Raw genomic sequence first — 20259 nt, 5'->3', positions numbered from 1 at the left:
GTCAATACTATTAAATAAAAGTATGCTTTGGTTACTGGCATTTTTCATTATTTACAATTGTCATCTATAATGCAATTTATCTCAAGGTTCACCCCCCATCTATTTATTTATTTATGTCAATACCGCATGGTTTTTATTATGATGATTTCATTATATGTTGTAATACCTTGCAAGGCATGTCATTCCTCACTATTCTTCTTTATTGTATTTTTGGTTATTTGGGGAAATTAGTTCTCCAAGTGAAAATTACCATCATTTTATAAAATTGACAAAAGTTTCGTATCCAAATTGAAATTATATTGAATTAATATGATAATTTTCAAATAGATATTTTAATACGTTGTCATGCCATCCATGGACATTTATCTTCCCACTTACTGTATCTACATTCATATTCTTAAATACAATTTTATAGATTTCTTCATTTAATTCCCATATCTTTGCGTTTAATGCATTTCTAAATATTTCCTAGCTTTTATCATGTTTATGAATATGTTTTTCCCATTTTTATTTCTGAGTGCTCAATTTAGAAATGTATTGATTTTTGTGTATTTATATTACATACAGCCACTTTATCAAATTAAAATGTTTTTGTTTTTTTTTTGAGGAAGATTAGCCCTGAGCTAACTGCTGCTAAAATGGTTTTTGTCTGTAGACTCTTAGACTTTCTATATTTATAATCGTATCAGCAAAGATAAAAAAAATTTTCTCTTCTTTTCCAATAGTTCAGCAATCATTTATTTTTCTTGTCTTCTTGTATTTTATAAAACCTCCCCCAAAATGAAAAATAATGCTCGTGTGCAGAGCATCTTTACCTTGTTCTTGATGTCAGTGAAATGGTTTTTGAGAGTTTAAGGAGAGCAGTCCTGATGTCCATGTGCCATTTCAATTTCAAAATTAACAGTTCCTTTACTCGTATCTCATAAGACATGTTTTAAGGTTGAATTAGGTAGAAATCTTATGGCGGCAAATGGCAGAAACTGAAGTTAAACTAGGTAAAGAACATTTGTAAATTCAAATAACTGAAAAGTTCATGATGGCTTCAGGAACGATTGGACCAAGGTTCTCATTAATGACATCAGGAGCCTGTCTCTCTCCATCTGTGATATTTTCTCCACTGGCTTCATGGCCACACTGTCCTCTAGTAACCCCAGACTTACGTCCCTTCAATGCAGCAAGCCAAACAGAAAGTGCACATTTTCCTAATAGTTCCAACTGAAGTCCTGACCTGATTTGGTGATCATGAGCCTCAAAACTAATCAGTCGCTTTTGCCATGAGGATAAAACTGTGACGGGACATGCCTGGATTATATGCCTATTGCTCTGGCTGATTTTAAGGCCCAGCATGGGCTAAGAATGGGGATGGGAGAGATGATTCCCTAAGGAAAAATGAAGTGTTGTTCCCTAAAGAATGAGAATCAGCAAAACAACACGTTCCACCGAGTGACTCCTCATTATCCTAGTCTTCCTCTGGATATGTTCTCTCTCTTTTTAAGAAATTAATATTCCTTTAAAACTGAGTACTATATTAAAGTGTACTAACCAGAACACTGTGGAGGGAGACTATCATCTTCTTCTTTCTAGACAGTATACTTTTGCAGTATAACCTAAGATTCGTCACGTTTTTGCTAACCACATCATATTTCTGAGTCCTTTTGAGTTAGTGTTGAATAACTGACATCACAGATGTGACTACTTTCCCGGTCTTATCTACCAAAGTTTAGTACCATATTTGGTATTTTTAGAATCGGCTCCATCACTCCAGATTATTGGACTATTTTCCATTCCTAGTCCTGACATTTAGTCCTTGTTTCATTCTTTTCAGGCTTGTGTCATTTGATGAATATTTATTTCCTCCATGTATTCATCCCTCCGAGCCTTTGCCCTCCAGATTCCCATTGCCTGGGATGAACGTCCCTCTCCCATCCATTTGATGAATCCATAGTCTAATTTTGAGAACTAGCAAAATGCTCCTGCTGAAGTGCCCTGATAAGTTTTCAATATTTCTCTGTGAGCATTTATCACATTATGCTTTAAAAGAATGTTCTATAACAGATTAAATGACATAAGACTTTTCTATTTCTTGAAGATTTGACAGAATTCACTTCTGAAGCTTTCTAGGCATGTATTTTTTCTTGCAAAGTTGGATTGCCTCTGTGTCTGAGACTCTTTCTCCATTCTTCGATATTGAGAATTTGAATTTTGTTCTCCTTCTCTTTATTAAGTGAACAGATTTTTTTTCCCCAGAAAACCATGTTTGGAGTTGTATTCATCATTTCAACTTTTTTTTTTTCTATTTCATAATCTGGTAATTTCTGCTTTTATCTTTGGAAAGTGCTGCCATCTGTTTTCCTTGAGTTAAGTATAATTTATTTTCATTTGTATAATTTAAAATTCATAACATTTAGAACTATGAATTTTCCTCTGAGACCTCCTTTGATACATCCTAGGGGTTCTCAGGAATTCATATTGAACTTTCTGTTTAAAGTATAATTTTAAATAATTATGTACTTACATCTTCTACCTGACTACTCATGAGCAAAGCTGAACAGTGTTTATAGAAATATGTGAACGCAGAATCTAAGAAATGTTGATCTGTTCTGTAGATAAATGTGCACAACGTTGAAGAGTAAGTGTGTGTATTATCATCTGAGTCTGTTACCATGCTTGGACTTCAGCAACACAGGCCAGTATGAAAAAAGAGCATCAAGTCAGATTCTTGCAGTTGACAAGTTAGCTTAATCCACACAGGAATTTACCCACTCATGCAACTGAAAAGTCCTGGGTAATGAAGGATACAGGCATGATGCAATCAGCTGCTTAAATGATGTCATCACATATCTCATCCTCTCTTTTTCTCTTTCACACACACTTCAAGTTGTAGCTATGTTTTCCCTTATTATCCTCTCTCTCTGTATTGTAATAAGCTGCCCTTCCTCTACAGATCCACACATGCACTCCTTATAATTCACAAGGCTTGAGGAAAAGAGGTACGTCCTGTGAAGTCCGGAGAAAGCCCAGGACAGCTCAACTTGGGATATGTGCCCATACTTGCATTTCTGTGGCTAAGGAGAGGAAGGACCTTGATTAGCCATTCCTGGTCCCTGATGATATCTCTAGAACCACAGAAGTGGGATCTACCCCATGGAAAAAATGAAGATTGAGCAGCATTAGTAAGGAATTCAGGGTTGGGGGGCATTCCCCAAAGGAATGGATGTTGGACAGGCAAACAGATTCCACAATGGCTGATCCCTAGGTGTTCAGTCAGACAGGGTTCATGGGTAATATCAAAAGGAGGAATGTGTGGACTCTAGGAAGAGTCAAAATTTAGAGACCTTGAATGCCACATTGAAAATATTTGGGCTTCCTAGACATGTCACCCTAAGGAGGACAGGGTTTTACTTATGTGGCATCCAGTCGGGGAATGGTTCATTTAAATCTCATCATGAGGAAACATCAGACAAACCCAAATGAGGAAAGTTCCATTTAAGAGAAAAAAATGGACTCTACAAAAAAAAGTCAATGTCATAAAAGATAAAGAAAGGTTGTGGGAATGTTCCAGATTAAAGGAAACCAAAGAGACACAGCAACTAAATGCAAGCTGTGATCTACTACGTCCTGTACTAGAAGGAAGAAAACTGCAATAAGGGACTTTATTGGGTCACTTGACGATATTGGAATTCAGACGGTAGATTAGATAAAAGTATTGAATCAGTGTTAAATTTAGTGAAGAGGATAACTAGACAGTGGTGACATAAAAACACCTCTTATTCTCAGAAATACACACTGAACTATGAAAGGTAAAAGGCCGTGATATATACGACATACTCTAAAGTGGTTCTGGAAAATAATTGTGTGGTGTGTCTGAATATTTACATAGAGCAAATGATAAAGTAAAATGTTAGCAACAGGTAAATCTGAGTAAAGCGTATACAGGTATTCTTCGTAATATTTTTGTTCTTTCAACTTTTCTGTAAGTTTTAAATTATTTCCAAATAGAACGTTTAAAAATATATTGGGATTTGTCTTTCTTTAGGCAATAGCAAAGTAATTCAAGTTTTTCAACAAGCTTGTGATATACGATACATTTTTAAATCTATTTCAAAAGACACTGCAATTAATGTCAACTCAGCCCTGATTCAGAACGCGATTGAGTTCATCTTGTTGGCAGAGATATCACACCATGCTCTTATTGGTTGTTTGAGGGAATTTTCAAGGGAATTCAGGAAAGGGTTTCCTCACTGCTTATATCTGCTGTGCCCTTTTCTCTAAAAATCGGAAGCACCTTTTAAACAGAGATTGTGCTGTTTACGATGGCGAGGGCACATTAGAATGGAGATGACCTGGAGGTAGGAGGGTATTTAGTGGGCTCTTGGCAATAGTTCTGCCGAGAAACAATGAGGGGAAGAGAATAGAGAATGTCTCTGGGAGATATTTAAGGGAGTGTTGTCAGGACTTAGTAACTAATTGAACATGGAAGCCGGGGCAAGGATGATGAAAAAGCCAAGTTGTCTGCTGTCGAATCCTGAGTGAATGATAATGCCGTTAGCGGAACTGAAATAGAGGTAGAGAAGTGGGTGGATGGAGCTTCTGGAGCAACGTGGAAGAGAATGAGGTTGTTTTGGCGTTGTTGCCTCTAAGGGATTTCTAGTTGCACATATTGAGTAGGAGATTGGAATGAGAGGTATGGTGTTGAGAAGAAGAGTCAAGACGCCCTGTGAAGTTTGCCGGTCCTCAGGGCATAGGTGGTCATAAAGCCTTGGGGACGGCTGGACTTCCTCAGGAAAAGTGGAGGCATGAAAAAGGAGAGGACTCTGGGATCATTGCTTTTTATGGATCACTCCAGAGCTCCTGGGACAATAAAAATTCACCACGCTTGAAATATATCTCATGAAGCCAAGTGGGACAAGTTGGGCAAAGTCCTAGTTTGTTTATTATCGAGGAAATAACTCAGAAATAGTGGAAGAGGTTAAGACTTAAATTCCTTGCTGACCAGAAATCTGAGTAGCTGGCAAATCCAGGCGAATGGTGGAAAGGTGGGCCTAGGTGTTGGGGGCTATCCAGAAATAAGAGCTGTTGAACATATGCCTTTAGACAGAACACAAGAATTGGATTATTCCATGTTTCCAGAGAAAGGACTTTAGCTGCCCAAACGCATCGCTAGAGTTCCTTACTTGAAAACGAGTCACAGAAGTGTTTATTAAGGCATTTAACACAAATAGTTTTTCTCTGCTTGTCAGGTTCCTATCAGTAAAGATTTCTGGGTAGACGAGATAGTTGACTGGTTAAGTCTCTCTCCGACAGAAGGGACAGAAATCCACCTCCAACTGACTTAAACGAGTGTGTTGACTCACGGAACTCACCACCAGGGATTATACAGTATAATGTTTAAACTTTTAGGCTCTGGAACCTGACACCCTGAGTTAGAATCTTTGCTCCACTACTTACTTATCCAAACAGTTTTCTCCTCAGGAAAACAGAGACAATTATAGTACCTACATCATAAGGCTGCATGAGGGTTAATTGATTTAATATCAGTAAATCTCTTAGAACAGGGTCTGACACAGAGTAACTGCTAGTAAGCGTTGGCTAATTTTATCCCGGAGTAACTGGTGTTCCAACAATGCCCTGCATGAATCTGCCTCTGCCAGTTTTTGGACTGGCTCTCCTGTTGACATTGATCTCAGGCAAGCTCTCCCCTGTGCAAAGACAACCACCAGAACCTGCAAGCTCGATGTTACCGGGTTAGCAATCCCGGAAGAAGGAATGTGTCTTTTGCTTAATATTTCCAGCAAAAGTTCTGAGGGGCCGGCTCCGTGGCTGAGTGGTTTATGTTCTCGCGATCTGCTGCAGCGGCCCAGGGTTCGGATCCTGGGCGCGGACATGGCACCGCTCGTCAGGCTACGTTGAGGCAGCATCCCACATCCCACAACTGGAAGGACCTGCAACTAAGATATACAACTGTGTACAGGGGCGGTTTGGGGAGATAAAGCAGGAAAAAAAAAAAAAAAAAGATTGGCATCAGTTGCTAGCCCAGGTGCCAATCCTTAAAAAAAATTAAAAAAAAAAAGATTGGCAACAGTTGTTAGCCCAGGTGCCAATCTTTAAAAGAAAAAAAAAGGTTCTGAGGGTGACTTTCACTGGAACTAGGTAAAATGGCCATCTCTGAACTGGTCACTATGGGCAGTGGAATGAACTAGACTAATGTTCCCTCTGGAGCCAAACACTGTGTTTGCTTCTCTTTCATATTGAAGGTATTTTCATCGTGACACTTGAGAGGGTAGGTTGGAAGCGGGTGAAGGGATGGCCTGGCAGTGCAGGACGAGAAAAGTAGACTTTTAACCAATCCTGCTGTATTTAGCCTTATGCCACACACTCACCTCTTGCAAGTGCCTGGTACCCCCAAGTCCCAGGCCTTCCACATTCCTTTGGAACAAATTTGCTTGCTCCTTTTTCGTGTCTGCCAGTGTGGGTGCTTAATTCCAGCTTTTTCCATGCTGCCAAGTCAGTTTTGTCACCCACTCTTGTCCCCTCTCAAGTTCACTTTATCCGTGTATATTTACGCTACTTAACATGTATTTACAGTCATGTTAGTGGACTTTCTGGAGAGAAAGGAGAAGAATGCACATGTTCATTCCAGCTTGTAATCTTGATGCCCTACAGAAAGTTTTCTTAAGGCGGTGATTCCTGCCGTGCTAACAAATACTGTTCTCGAGTTTAACGGTTTCCCTCAATAAGATGTGTTGGATAAATAGGAGGGACTATGGATTCTGCCTGCTTCCCTGAGCAGTGAGGATGCTTCTTTCTCTGCCATTGATGGGAGGCACAGCAGAACTATGCTTTAAGAGCAGCTGGTGAAGAAACTGGTTAGTAAGTACCCTTAAAGATGCTGTGGTAAGGACAGCATTTGGTAGAGAGATGTACAATGGTTAAGATCATGTGTCCAGTCTTATTAATCATAAATAAAGGTAAAAGAGCCCTTAAATGAGATCTGTGGGGAAACTCAACACAAGAAGCAGATGCTTAACTTCTATGGGCACTTCTGGAAGCATCCATTTCATGAGACATCTCATGGCCAATGTCTCTGCGTTACATATGCAACAGTGTTTCTAGGTGCCAACACCTTGGGCCAGCATATGGGATATGAAGGTGAATAAAACAGAGCATCCACTGTTGCTTTGTTTCCCATTGGAAGGACTAAAATATTTTGGTAAAATGTGATGGCTGCCAAAATAGTAAAATGCCCACTGTGGGATGTGACATATAGCATGTTATACAGAATAAATTAAAATACCTGGTCAAAGTGATTTCCTGATTACGTTTTTTCAGACTCTTCAGTCAGTGGTTTCCACCTGAATTGGGAAGATATTTCTGTTTTTTTGTCCATAAGCATCAGCTCAGTGCCTATGGCTAATGTTCAGAGTTAACCCATTTTTATTATAATGCCTGTGGTTTTTGTATTTGTTGTCGTTACTTAATATCCGAGCTCATCTTCCCATTTAATGTCTTTTCTTTCAAGCATAAAATTTCCCCGCCTATGCTGAAATAGCATTTTAAAGAAAAAGGGTTCCCATATGAGTGTGTATTTTTAGGGCTAAAAGCAAAGATCCTGTTAAGGTGAATGCAAAAACTCCACTCTCTAAGTTAGCCTTGGGGCTGGTTAAGACCCAGAAGGTGGCAGGTAGAAGGAAGTGCTCAGGCCGGTTTGGGAAATCAATGGGAAAGTGTAAAAGTGGAATTTCTTAATAATACCCCATCCTGAAAACTAGGGTGACTTTGATTTTACTCAATAATATAATGAGTATTATTTTGAGTGATGCTGGATTTAATGGCTAAATCGATATGTGTATTTAGCGTTGGGCTTTATTTCCACAGTAAGTGACAGGAGATAAGCAGCCTTAGAGTGTGTTAATTGGTTTGTGTTTAGCATTTAGGCTAATCAGCAGTAGCAGAGGTGCCCCGGGCCACCTCGGGCCTGGTAATGGGCTTTATCTAAACCAGGCTTTGTTTACGTTATTGACTGGAGTTGAATTGCTCCTGTTTCTTATACACTTGAACGTTAAGCTGGATTTGCAAGTGTAACTCAAGAATTAGCCCAGGTCTGGAACAAGGCAAACCAAATGAAAAGCAAGTATCATGCCATCCCTGGCATAGGACAGCTGTGAAGGGTAATAAGAGCTGGAGAAGACTTAGCTGGGTGAAGAAAACCAGACATCAGAGCTCGAGGGACCACGTGTGAAACCAGGATTTCTCAAATTCAGCACTATTGCCACTTAGGGCTGGATAATTCTTTGGTGGGGGTTATCTTGTGCATGGGGGGGACGTTTAGAAGCATCCCTGGCCTCCTTCCAGCAGAGGAGAGTAGCACTCCTGCCCCAAGTTTTGACAAACAAGTGTCTCCAGACATTGCCGACTATCTCCTGGGAGCCAGCATCACACTGGATTGAGAACCACTGGGTTAAATGAGGCTCAAATATAGCTTTGGTCCCTGCAGAGGTAGGCATGTATGTATGTCTGTATGTATTTGTATTAGATGCTAGCATTTTAATAGTTTGGAGATTTCATGTAATTATCCGCATTTTGGGGTTCTCCTGAAATATGGGGAGATCTGTCCTCAGTGCCACATGGTAATTGCCAACAGGAGGTGGTTAGTAGCTGTCCGTTTTGAAAAAGACACATGCTGTCCAGGCACCCCTCTGCTGTGTCTCTCCCAGGCTGCTTCTCTCATTTGCCTGCACTGGCTCCTGGAGGCATTTGGTTTTCTAACTCCTGCTTTAACTTTTGCACTGTCGGAAGCTTATCCCTTCACGCCAGGAGGATTTGGGATCAGATGGAACTGAACTTGGGTCTTGGCTTGACCATTACCGCTTTTGAGACTTCTCTGTGTCTCAGTTTCCTTATCTGTTGTATGGTTTAGCCTCAGGAGCATCTGCAAAATGGGAATGTTAACATATACAATTTAGAGAAGTTAGAGACTTAAAAGGGACCATATCTGAAAGCCCTAGAACATAATAAATGTTGCTCCCCTGTCTCATTTTTTCAAATGCCCTTGGGCTTCTGTTCCAAAGGTGCGCAGACTCATAAGATTAGGCCATTTCCTCCCTTTCTATTTGTGTCTTTTCAGGCTGTGGAGACCGGAGCCTCTATCCATCACCTGACAATGGCCGTCAGGGCTGCCTCGCTTTGTTTTCATGAACTATGAGGGGAAATGGGGGTTTATGAGGCAATATCAAGGAAAGCTGCTTCAACACTACTTTTCTCTCTTTCCCCTCAAGGACAAACTTCTGGGGACCAAGGCAGTTAGATACAGTGCCCCCATTACACACACACACACACACACACACACACACGGATCAAGCAGGAAGTCAGGCATTCAGGACATGCAGCATGGATTCGGACTCAGCTGGCATCTGTGAATTAGCTCCTAGGACCTTGAGGTCCTGAGTAATTTCTCCTGTACTGTCTCACTTGGCAGCTTCCGTCCTGCTGGTGGTCAGAGAAAGTGGGACGTTCTGAGTTAGTTTTGCTGGTGCTTCACTGGCTTTTACACAGCTCCTTAAACCGTGGGGTCTTGTCCTGGAGTCTTTGCACATGCTGTTCCCTCTGTCTCACGTGTGCCTCTCCTCTCCCCCAAACCCTTTATCTAGTTACTTGTTCCCTTCCTTCAGCTCTCTGCTCAATTGTGAATTCCTCAGGGAAATGTCTTCTGATCACCTGATTCTGTTAATTTGTTTCATGGCCTCATGCTCCTCCTCTCAAAGTGTCTGTCATTGTTACCCTGTAGTCTCTTTAATAAATATTTGTCTTCCCCGATAGACTTGCACTTCTCTCAGGTCAAAGGCCATATCTGATTTTGCACACCTTTACATCCTTAGCTCCCAGCATAGTGCCTAGAACATATTAGGTGCTCAATAAATATTTGTCAAGTGAATGAGAGAATAGGTTTTCCTGGAGTAGCAATCTCCAGATTCCAATGGCTTAAAACAGCAAAGGGGTCTTTCCCCTTCAGGCACGCTTCTTGTCCACAGCAGTAGGCTCCAGCCTCTGCTGCATGTCATCCTTTCTCAGATCTGTAGGCAGAGGCAGCCTCTGCCATCTGGACTGTTGCATGGTCAGTGTGGCCAAATGTGCACCAGCTCTTAAATAGCCTTCCACCCAGAAGTGACATATTTCACTTCTACTCACATTGTATGGGCTAAAGCAGGTCACATGTTCTTGCCTAACCTCAGTGGGGTGGGAAGTGCAATGCTCCTGTGTAAAAACCAGTTTAACCATCTTGGCTATAAGACCTGTGTGAACTACAGCCACTGACTTTGGGGAATCAACTCTGCCAAGTCAGCCTTTCATTTTAGCTTAATTTATCCTGGCAGCGTGGGCCACATCTCCCTTGTTCTTAGGAAGCCCACATTAGCATCCATTCTTCCATTCCTTCAACTAACATTTTCAGAAACTGCATTCTGGGCCAGGCCCAAGGTGAGCAATGAGGCCAAAGATGAGTAAGGCGTGGTCCCTGCCTTCAAGAGGTCTATAGACTAGTATGGGTGGGAGTTTTTAATGTGTTTATAGTCTAAGTGGCTTTACAGTGTGGAAAGTGTAATTTTTAAATATAGTTTTGTTTGTTAAGGTAGGGTTTTTAAATTGAGGTTCAAGGAAACCTGGCAATCTCTGGATATATTCTTGGATGTCTGTCACTGTCAAGTCTGAGAAGTATTCGTCTAGGGGGTATTTACATGGAATCAAATAAATGCAACAAAGTCTGATGACTTCACAAAGACACGTTATGTATAGTGCTGAGGGAATACTCAAGAGGGAATGACTAATTCTGCTTGTGGGAAGTGAAAGAAGCCTTCACAGAGGAGAGATTGTCTTAACTGGGTATTGAAGAAGAAGGCAGAATGACTAGATAACTTGTTAGAAGAGAGAGTATGTTTTGGAGCTGATAGCTGATTCCTAGTCTGGGATTTGCCATTGATCAGCTACATTATATTAAACAATTCTCTTAATCTCTCTAAGACCGGGTTTCTGTTCTGTAAGAATGGATGTGACAACACTTCCTGTTGTGAGAATGGTTAGCACACATACCACATTCGCAGCTATCATTACCAGCTTGAGAAGGAAAAAAGAGTCCAAGTATGGAGGTACGTGTGCAGTGGCAGAAAGCTAAGACACAGCTTGGCATGGTTAGGAAAGTGGAAGTAGTTCAATGTGACTAGAGCTATGGATTGCTAACTCAAATTCCTCCAGGGGCCAGGCAGGTAAGATCAGCAAGTGAAACCAGAGAATAAAGAGGGGTGGAGACTATGGCAAGCTGGAGATCCCACCTATTGCCTGAAAACATTGAAATTTAACTGTTTAAAACACACGAGCAGGTACAATAAATCATGACTTCAGGCTGGGTTTGGCTGGTGGACTGCCAATAACAGCCTGATAACAGGTATGTGTGTGGTCATGAGTGTGTGTGCTTGTGTGCGTGTGCATGCAGAAAACGGGCTTGGAATGGAGACAATGTGAGGGATTATAATAGGGAGGCAAAATTACAAGGGCTATATGAGGTTGAGATCTGAGTTACAGAAGTGAGGATATGAAATCTATAGATTCCAGGCTTCCCTTCCCATGTGTTATTCAAACCAAAATTAATGAAAGCCAGGCCAGGGTCAAAGAGCCTTTGGAGTTTCTGGAAGAGATTGAGAGGGCTGTAAAGTTGGAGAACAGAGTAGATTCTACACCTGAATAATCAGTTAATGCCTTTTTAATGATTGTGAAGGAGATATGTACAAGTTCCAAGTCAATCTCAAGGATTAATTAACCGAGGCAACAGGGCCTGTGTCTCAGCAGATAAGCCAGCAGAGAGTGGCTTGCAGACAAGCCCATTTTACCGTCAAACAGGAAGACACAGATTCACGTCTTACCTCCTCTCATGTGGCATCTGCAGAAAGGACTCAGCATTTTCCTGTCAAAGTGTATGAGTTTGAGGAGCAGGGAAAGGAGAAATGATATGCAAGAACACTAAAAAGAAAGGAAGGTTTGTTCCTCATCCAATGAGCCAAATCTAATAAAGAAAGCTCCAGGGAGAAGAAAATCAAGATTCAGGCAGCTGAGAAAACCTGGTTAGCAGAATCTTTTCTAAGTGCTATTGAAGATTTCCTGAAATTTGTAATTCCACTACCACAGTTTTTTGTTTCTCAGAAGCCACTAATATTTTTTCCATTGTTTATGAAAATGTCCAGGTACCCTAGCAATAAATTTTGTACATCACAGCCTCGGCTGACATGTCCCTGTTGGGAAGACAAGCTGAAGAGCATGAGACAGTTAAATGGCATTTCGAGGCTTGAAATAGTACATTATAATTTTGCCCTTGTCTCTACCCCTGCGCTCCAGGAGGTATAGAGGCTGGGCAACATTCTTTATATTCCCCCTGCCTGTTCAAGGGCCGGGAACCTGGCAGGTGTTTGATCAATGCATGTTGAATAAATTAATTTATTAAATAAGAAATTCACGGTAAAAGCCCAAGTGTGTTTGGAGAGGTCGCAACAAAGAGACCAGATCTTAGATTGGAGCTATTGTTAAAACGTGCAGTTCAGCAGAGTGGTCGGGGGCAAGGTCATCGAGAGCCAACTGCCCAGTTCCTATTCCTAGTTTTACCACTTAAAAGCTGTGTGAATTTGGGCAATTCACTTAAGACACTTGCCTCAGTTTCCTCTTCTATCAAAATGGTGAAGAGAATGTTATCTCCCTCAGGAGGTTGTTGTGAGCATCACATACATTAGTTGATATTAAATCTATGGGAAGCACACAATAGAATTCAATCAGTATTATTCCTGGGGTGTTTTCTGGTGACGTTCAACACACATTTATGCAGATTCACCTAAAAGATCCTTGAATTTTCATTTAAGTGCCAGGTACTGAGTTCATTAATTTTGTAGGCTTAATTTTCTTTAATCCTTGATGACTGTGTTTTTCTGTACTTCAAATATGCCAAACTTGTTCCTACCTCAGGACCTTTGCACAAATGATTCTCCTCAGGTGTTCTCGAAGGGCTCTGTTGAAAAGAACACCCACTCCTACTGTCCCTTTCTCTTCTCTTACCTGCTTCATTTCCTTGGTGGCACTTTTCATCATCTGAAGTTGTTCATTTGTGGTCCATCTCTCCTACTGGAATGTGAACTCCCTGAGGGCAGGGACCTCGTGTTGTTCGCTGCTGTACCCTGGGGGCCAATTCAGTGCCTGGCACATGATGGGCACATCCTGAATACTTAGTGAATGGACAAATGAAAGTTCTGTCATCACCATTTTACACATGAGGACAGCATGTCTCAAAAAGGTGAAGTCACTTGCCCACTATATATAAGCAAAAGGACAGAATTAGGATTTATAGTCATGATTCCGAGGTCTGGGCTATTTCCACCACACCTATGTGACTTAATGTGTTGGAAACTACTCCTGGCTGTTACAGTGAGCTAAAGCTCTTGAACACAGCCCTTCCCCCAAAGGAGCTATGCTGAGCCACCAGAGAAAAGATTTTTAAGACAAAATTAATAAAATTGGTGGTTAAAAATAGATGACCCTATTACACCTGTACTTGGAGTTAGCCAAACGGGAGGTTAAGGATATAGTCTTCTAAATGCCCAATCTGCCCAAGATTTCTGACTCCAGCCACAAGTTCAGGGATCCTCAGGGCCACTCTCACTTCAGACCAGCTGGTTACAAATTTTGGGGTTCCCACAACTACCCTCGGGTGCAATATTTCACTAGAATGACTCTCAGAGCTCAGGAAAGTGCTATACTTATGATTGTGCTTTATTATAGCAAAAAGATACACATCAGAACCAGCCAAAGAAAGAGGCGTATAGGGCAGAATCAGGCAGGCAGTTCCAAATGCAGAGCTTCTGTGCTCCTCAGAGATGCCTCATCCTCCGGACATCAAGTGTGGCCTTTCGCATGTGGTATAGCCAAGGCAGGATGTTCCTCCAAGCTTTGTCGTCCAGAGTTTTCATTGAGGCTCCATGACTTTGGCATGACTGATTGAATGTGGTTGAGCTCCATCTCCAGCCCTCCTCCCCTCCACCCACATCAGGCTGCTGCTGCGAAGCTCAAAGCCTCTGAGCACAGGGTTGGTCTTTGTGGTCCAGGCACGGCCAGACCCCTCTCAGGCAGTTGGGTAACAGTTTATAAACTATCTCTGGGCCCCCTTTGAGGAACTTCATTAGCATAAACTATTCGGGTGCGGCCCCTCATGAATAACAGAGACATTCTAGTCACTCAGGAAATTCTCCCAAGAGCGAGGACAAAGGTCAGACCTCTCTCTAGAGGCCAAATTCCTTACTCCTCAAGCTGTCTCTCCAATTTTTTGGATTTAAGTTAAACCAACATTTCTCAGCTAAGAGTTCTTGGAATCCCACCCAGGGACATTGTCAGGTAGGAGAGACATTTTTGGTTGTCACAACTGTGTTGGGAGGTGGTGCGACTGTTACCAAAATATGAACAGACCGATTTTGCCCTCTCACACGATGTCTTGCTCCTGCAAACACAGCAACTCTGATGAGGCTATCCTTATAGGTAAGGATATAGGAATCTGCCTACAAATGTGGCGGTCAGACCAGGCCCCAAATATCTGATTCTGTTCACCTAGACATGCTGTAGGTCAGAGTAGCTCACAGGTGTGAGTACCGCTGGTATATACTACATCATTCTAGAAGCTACGTGGACAGGGCGTTAAATAACACCGAGTCACATAATTAGGACGTTACTCACATTTTACTTCTCTTTCTGTCTGATTTTGCCAAGGAGAGTGTCTGAGTTTGGGGCTAGTGTATCTTTAGCACCTCTCTATCGTTAGCTTACCTCTTTGTTTTTTATAAAGAAAGAGTGGTTTTCGACTTGGACCCTTTATCGACAATATCTACATAAAATTTTAAAGTGTACTTCGTTTCTGTTTCTGATATATTTGTGCTCACCATCTATTTTTGGCAAATGATACCAGTTAAGTTTCCTTATACATATAATTTCTCTCAAGAAGTACAAGTTCTAATTTAAATGAGAGCTTTTTATGTAAAAGTCATTCAATTGAAAGACGATATTAAGTAAATGTGGTAGAAACTTGTGGTGCTCACTCATATCTGGTCCTCCCTTTGGGCATCCAAGGGGACTCTGTCCCATTTTCCTGCAGGTAGACAGGGCCGGGACATTAGTCCTGGCTCAGAGGCAGACTGAGGCAGGGAGTAGCCCACGTGATCTCCCCACTGTCACTCAGCCAACATCCACCCAGAAGCCATGTGCTGAGAGGACCATAAGCACTTTCTGGTGGAGCCTCCCTGAGGTGGGGGCAGAGCACAGCTCCTGCCAGCCAACACTGGGCATGTGGCATGAGCAAGAAGTAGGCATTGTCTGCATTAGACAATTGACACCTCAGGATTCGTTTGTTATTACAACATAGCCTAGCTCTCTTTGCAACACAGAAATTAGTACCAGGAGTGGGGTGATTTTATAACAACAACTGAAAACATGAAGCATTAGCTTAGCAGTTGGAAGATGAGGCACCTGCAAACTGCTGTCAGAGGCCACTGGCATGGTTCTCCCTGGTGGGCAGCAGCAAACATTTGGTCACACTGTCCCTTGTGATAACTTGGGAGGCAGACCATGTACGTGATTGACTGATGGCTCTAAGAAAGAATTGGAAAATAATATACTAGGAGTGTGTGTTGGCTGCATGTGGCAATATATTGTGTGAAAGCAATGAGCTAGGAAAAAATTGGTCAGTTTGTAGTCAGAAATAAAAAATAAATGAATAAAGAGATTCCAGCAATTGTTTGCATAATCATAGTCATAGAACAGGAGGTATGTAGTTCTGGCCAAAACGAAAACCTTCATGGCAGCACTGTCCAGAGCTGACTCTTTCTGTTGATGAGTTACTGTTTAAATGAAGTCCCCTGTGTCAGGAGGGCACATCTCCAGGATCAGTCATCAGCAGAATCATGGAGTTCATGTGAAATCAGAACTAGGGTTCTTCAAGTTGGAAAGAGTCTTCAAGGATCCCTTGATGAATAAGGCTAAGATATAGGTTTAGGATATTTAATGCTGAAGGGCTGAGGGAGGCAAGAGCCTTGAGAAGAAAACACAATTTGGAAGGAAAGGCAGGCTCCATGGATGGTATGCAAGGGAGATTGGGACAATCAGGATTATGCTGAGAAGGACTGTCAGGAGGGAGCAGAGAGGGACTTCTGACATGAATTTTCAGAAGTCAGGGAGCAGCACCAGGATTCTAGAATGTGTTTTCTAAGGTAGGATTATGGGTGAGTTAGACAGTTGAGTCAAAAAGATACGCCAAAATGGCTCCTTGCACACATCTCCACTAAAGAGTTGATCACATAGCATTCCTCTTCCAGGCTCACTTGTTATTCGACCTCTCTAGTTTGGGTGTTGCTTGAGAGCAGAGCTAAGGTCGTTGTCTCTATGCCCAGTGCCCAGCACGGGACCTAACGTAGGAGAGTGGGACTACATTAAGATCTCATAGATGAATGACTAAATGAGTGAAAGTGGATAAAGGGAAATATAAATTGAGCAAGCAGCAGAGTTGGAGACCAGGGTTTATGTCTTGGTCAACAGGACGAGGAGTTGCAGAGAGAAGACTGGTCAGAACTGACAGTAAGGAACCAGAAGACTGGATGTTAGGACCCTCACTCATTCTTTCATTTATTCAGTCATTCAACAAACATTTTCTGTGCACTAGCTATGCTCCCGGCATGTTGCTGTGCTCTGGGGGGATCATGGTGAGCAAAAGAGACATAATAATTGCCCTCAAAGTGCTTACAGCCTAAAAGACTCTATTTTACAAATGAGGAAACTGAGTCCTAGAGAGGGAAGGGTAATACAGCCAGCTATTGACAAGGTCAGGAAAGGACACGATATCCTGACCTCTGCTTTTAAGTATTAGAAACTATACCAAAGACTGCAACTAGTGCCCCAGGAGCCATATCTGGTCCTCAAAAACATTGTATTTGGCTCACATAGTGTTTGGAAAATTGGGAAATTTAGACAAACATCAAGTTTTTGACTTTCTCTTGAAAATCAGAATATCTGGCAACGCTGGGCCCATGCATCCTCATGGCAAAAAACTGACAGGAGCTGAATAGCAAGCAGGTGTTTACTTTCAACACAGTCACCCCATCTCCATTCCCTTTGTGGCACCACCTGGCTCCCATAGTCATGTGACTTTGCAACCCCTGTTCCACACTATCTTTAATTTCCACATCTTGGTGCTAAGGATTCTTCCAGCCGTCTAACAAAGGGTGGCAAACATCACATTCTTATCCTGCAAGTGGAAGCTGCCAGCTACTCAACTTTTCTTTCTCATCCAATCTCTCCTCCATCTTGCCTCTCAAGCCTGACTTCTACTCGAGCATAGGAGCAAAATGGCAGGGTGAGCTGACCCGGGATTCTCTCCCCTCCAAAATACAACAAAAGATTGGAAGAACTGAATTTCAGAGAATAAACATAATGCCAGCTGGTTAGAGACCTACAATACCAAGAAGGTGGAGATCATAAACCTTGCTTACACCTTCAGAGGCACTGGAACGGTAGAGAGAACATCGCTCCCTCCCCTAGAGTCTGCGATCGCTGCGGCGCCAGTCGGGAAGGAGCGGGGAAGGGGCCGCATGACCAGGGGACCATCCAGGACTCCTGCCGCTGATTCAGTGGAGAGCCACTGACGGGGGGAAAGCTTCTGTCCATGGGGACCCTATAAATCAAGGGCCTTGGGAGACCAGAGAACAGAACTGATCTGAACCCAGACCAGCACGTGTGAGTAACAGCCCCCCCCCGGCAAAACCAGTGGGCGCAGCTATCTTGCCCCAAGGCGGACAGCTCATAACACGCGGCTCTTGACCCCCATCTAGTGGCGACAGGCTTAACTGCAACCGAATTCTACCACCATGTGAAAACACCGCTCCTCTACCATCCAGCAATTTATAAAAGTCCCAGACCAGAAGGAAAACAATAAAAACACAGAATTAAGTCCTGAGGACTTGGAATTAGGTAAACTAAGTGATAATGAATTCAGAGCAGCTATAATCAAAAAACTCAAGGAGGTAGAGAGAAAGATAGAGAAACAAGCCGAGTTCTGGAGTTACTTTACAAAAGAGATTGAAATCATAAAGAAGAATCAAACAATTACTTGAGATGAAAAACACAATGGACCAGATAAAACAGAATACGGATTCCCTGAATGCCCGTGTAGGCAACATAGAGGAGCAAATTACCATAATCGAAGATAGACAGGCTGAATGGTGCCAGACAGAGGAAGAAAGAGAACTAAGAATTAAAAAAATGAGAAAAATCTCCGAGAGATAATGGATTCAATGAGGAGTAAGAACATAAGGATCATAGGAATTCCCAAGAATATGGAAAAGGAAAATGGAGCAGAAAGTGTGCTTAACGAAATTATTGAAGAGAACTTCCCAAATCTAGGGATCAATGGAGAAATGTGTGTAGAGGAGGGTTTTAGATCTCCTAGATTTGTCAATGTAAAAAGACCTACTGCAAGGCACATAGTAGTAAAGTTGGCAAATAGGAAAGATAAGGAGAGAATACTCAGGGAAGTAAGGAAAAAAAAGAGAATAACCTATAAAGGAGCCCCTATCAGACTGTCAGCAGATTTCTCTACAGAAACCCTACAAGCTAGGAGAGAATGGAGTGATATATTCAAAGCTTTAAAGGATAAAAATCTTCAGCCAAGAATGCTCTATCCAGCAAGAATTTCCTTCAGATATGAGGGAGAAATTAAATCTTTTCCAGACAAACAAAAGTTAAGGGAATTTGTAACTAAAAGCCCTCCATTACAAGAAATCCTCAAGAAGGCTCTCATACCTGAAAAAAGAAAAAAGGGAGAAAGGGGACACAATACACAGACTAGGGAGACCAATGGATAGAACCAGAACAGGATAGCAAATATTCAATTATAGCATTAGAGTAAAGGTAAGGAAACTACCAAAGCAAGGACGATCTTAGCACTCTAACTACAAATTAGTAAGACGAGTTGGAATAAAAAATGAAAATAATTATTTAGGAGGGGAAGAGCAAAGGGTCTAAATCAGTATTGGTCAAGTAGGTAAGAGACCACCAGAGAATAGACTATATTATACACGAGATTCTAAATACAAACTTCAAGGTAGACACTAAAATAAAGTACAGAACAGAGTCACAAATCATAAATAAGGAAAAATCTAAGAAACCCAGCATAAGAAATTGCAGTATTAAATGGGTAGTCTAAAGCAAACAGGAAAAGAAACACAGGAAAACAAGATAATGAGCGACAGATTAACAGCATTAAGTCCACATGCATCAATAATCACTCTCAATGTAAAAGGATTGAACTCTCCAATAAAAAGACACAGAGTGGCAAAATGGATTAAAGAGCACGACCCAACAATTTGTTGCCTCCAGGAAACACACCTCAGCCCCAAGGACAAACACAGACTCAGGGTGAAGGGCTGGAGGACAATACTTCAAGCAAATAGCAAGGAAAAAAAGGCAGGTGTTGCAATTCTCATATCAGGCCAAGTGGATTTCAAAATAAGACAGGTAAAGAGAGACACAGAGGGACAGTATATAATGATCAAAGGGACACTTCATCAAGAAGAAATAATGCTTATAAATATCTATGCACCCAAGACAGGAGCACCAAGATTCATAAAGCAACTATTAACAGACATAAAGGAAGATGTTAAAAACAACACAATAATAGTAGGGGACCTCAACACGCCACTCACATCAATGGACAGATCATCCAGACAGAAAATCAACAAGGAAATAGTGGAGCTAAACGAAAAACTAAAACAATTGGACTTAATAGACATATATAGATCACTCCACCCTGAAAGAGCTGAATACGCATTCTTCTCAAGTGCACATGGAACATTCTCTAGGATAGACCATACGTTGGGAAACCAGGCAAGCCTCTACAAATTTAAAAAAATTGAAATAATAACAAGCATCTTCTCAGATCATAGTGCTATAAGGCTAGAAATTAATTACAAGAAAAAAGCTGAGACAGGCACAAAGATTTGGAGACTAAACAACACACTACTGAACAAGCAATGGATCATTGAAGAAATTAAAGAAGAAATAAAAAAATACCTGGAAACAAGTGAAAATGATAGCATGCCATACCAACTCATATGGGATACAGCAAAAGCTGTGTTAAGAGGAAAATTCATCGCAATACAGGCACATCTTAACAAACAAGAAAAATCCCAAATAAGCAAC

Source organism: Equus caballus, chromosome 6, assembly GCF_041296265.1.
Source record: "Equus caballus isolate H_3958 breed thoroughbred chromosome 6, TB-T2T, whole genome shotgun sequence".
NCBI lineage: Eukaryota > Metazoa > Chordata > Mammalia > Perissodactyla > Equidae > Equus > Equus caballus.
Note: the sequence above shows the minus strand (reverse complement) of the source record.